The sequence below is a fragment of the Octopus bimaculoides genome, chromosome 15 (assembly GCF_001194135.2).
Source record: "Octopus bimaculoides isolate UCB-OBI-ISO-001 chromosome 15, ASM119413v2, whole genome shotgun sequence".
Classification (NCBI taxonomy): Eukaryota; Metazoa; Mollusca; class Cephalopoda; order Octopoda; family Octopodidae; genus Octopus; species Octopus bimaculoides.
Window position 1 is genome coordinate 52120768 of NC_068995.1, and position 2628 is coordinate 52123395.

At 34.4% G+C, this 2628-nt stretch overlaps 1 protein-coding gene across 1 annotated transcript in view; it reads right to left on the reverse strand.

Annotated features, from left to right (window-relative positions):
* The window catches only part of LOC106870796 (uncharacterized), a 59021-nt gene that overhangs the window by 44862 nt on the left and 11531 nt on the right, over positions 1 to 2628 (reverse strand). The gene's annotated exons all lie outside the window — the stretch shown is intronic.

Consider the following 2628-nt stretch of genomic DNA (forward strand, 5'->3'; position numbering starts at 1 on the left):
CCACACAGTTTCCGTTAATCAAATTCACTCGGAAGGCATTAGTCGACGCGGAGCTATAGTAGGAGACACTTGGTAAGACGCCGTGCAGTGGAATTGAACCCGAAAACACTTGGTTTTAAAACAAGATTCTTAACAACACAAACATGCCTGCATCTATTTTCGTGCTTCTACCTTTTTTATGAATACTTTTATACATTAATTTTCCTATTTATTTTTTTTCCTACTCTAGGCACAAGGCCCGAAATTTTTGAGGAGGGGGCCAGTCGGTTAGATCGACCCCAGTAAGCAACTGGTACTTAATTCATCGACCCCTAAAGGATGAAAGGCAAAGTCGACCTCGGCGAAATTTGTACTCAGAACATAAAGACAGACGAAATAACGCTAAACATTTCGTCCGGCGTGCTAACGTCTCTGCCAGCTCACCGCCTAAACACTGAAACTAATATCATGAGCAAAAACATACGGTTTTTGTACCCAGACGAAAAGTATCTATCTCCTCTTCTGAGTGTTTCACGTTCAATTTTCACCCGAAATTAGGGTGTTTTTTTTTCATCATTGCATTGTACATAAATATAATAAATAAATACCTGTAATATACCGAGGAATAAAATTCATTGAATCGATTATAAGCCTCCTGCAGACATGTTGGCCTTCTTCCAAGCGAGAAAAGAAATATAATTTTGTAATATTACAACTAAAGAGAAGAAACTGACTTTTTAAAAAAGTGTTATATGAGGCGTTTATTTTTATTTTTTTTAAATTCTTTAAACAAAATCATTTTTTAGTATAATTGAGATGACAAAACATATTTAGAGATGAAAAATCGTGAAGAAAACGAAGGGAAAAAAGAAGAAGATAAATAGAAGATAAGAACCACACAAAAATACAAAAGACGGTGGATGAAGATGAATTAGACAGAAGAAAAAGAAATCAATAATGTCACGATATTTTTATTCATCGTTTTTTATACGTTCATTTTTTTGTACACACATGCATATGTATACAGATATGTGTGTGTGTGTACATACATATATATAAATATATGTATGTATATATATATATGTGTGTGTGTGTGTGTGTACACATATATATATCAAATCAATTGTGTTAGTTTGATTAACTTGTTTGGCAACGGGAGAACTGCTTTAACTCTTAAATTTATTTAAAAAAATCTGATAAATTTCACTTCTAGATCCAATTATTTAAGAAACCGTCTGTCTCTTTTTTTTTTCTCAAATTTGTTATTCTTTTTTTCTGTTTCCTTTAATTACAGTAAATTTTGGTAATTTTACAATCTTAGAATTATCGTAAAAGTAATTTTAGTTTCATTGTTAGATTTTATTTTCGTTACTTGAATATTTTTCTTTTTCATTTCTCACCATTTAACATTATTGCTTCAATTTTCTTTTTATTGTTCGATGTTGAAATTAAAGTGGCAGAGAAGTATGTTTTCAATGTAAAGTCTTTATTCAACATAAGAATTTTCGAATTTATTTTATTCTTATCATTTCAACGGAGTGAATTTGGCATCCTTCTCTCGTTAATTATAATGTAAAATGAGGTAACTATAGTGGCAGTGTTGATGCCGTTGGTATTTTAGAGGGTTATTTTTGGCTTGTTTCTATACGTTTTATTCATTTTTTTCTTCAATAATAAGACCAACAATAGCAACAATGGTTACAGAGTTGGCGCCACCACCAACAATACTAGCAACGATGTAAGCAGATACAACTGTTAGAAATAGGGATTATCTAAAACAATATCAGTGAAAACAACCAGAAATAGACGAATCGAATAAACTTGCTACGCGGTTCCGCTGTGAGAGAGAAACTATTGCCATTTCATCGATAACACTCACCTTATTACCTTTAAAATTTCATACAACTTGGGCAAGTGCCTTCTACTATAGCTTCAGGCCGACCAAAGCCTTGTGAGTAAATTTAGAGGATTTGAGTGGATTTATCGGAGGAAGTATTCTAGAACATTCCAGATAGGGGGATTTGGGAGGGGAAAGGAGCGGAAGGAGAGGAAGGTGAGGAAGGTTTCTCGAACATTCCAGAGAGGCGGATTGGAGATGGGGTAGGGGAGGAATGTGAGGAAGGGGAGCTAAGATTCCTGAACATTCCAGTGAGGGGTATTTGAGAGGAGGAAGGACGGAATTTTCTATCGCATCCCGACATTTTTTCCCTTTTTCTCTTCTACTATTTTCTTCTCTTCTATTTATTCTATATCCTTTCAGAATTTCTACCAGGCGTTACCCATTACAATGCACCTTGGCCTAACGGCCCTTAATGTTTGTCGATTGTTTACTCCCTACCTCCACTCTGTCGTTTTTTGTTCGTTCGAAGTCCTAACTCCACAAATTTTATATTTTTTAAAATTTCTGGATGCTGCTATTTTATGAAGTTTTCCTATCTTGTTGAAAGCTCGAAATAGGGAGTAATTAACAGTCGACAACTGAGGAGGGGTTAGATTTCTTACATATTTTGTCCCGTTCTTGTCTGTCTCTCATGTTTTTACGTATTTTCAATCGTTCGTGATGTCCTGTACTTGATGTATCTTATATCTATTCATTTATAATCGAACATCACGCAGCCTTGTCCACAGTAAGTCTACTTTGATATATAT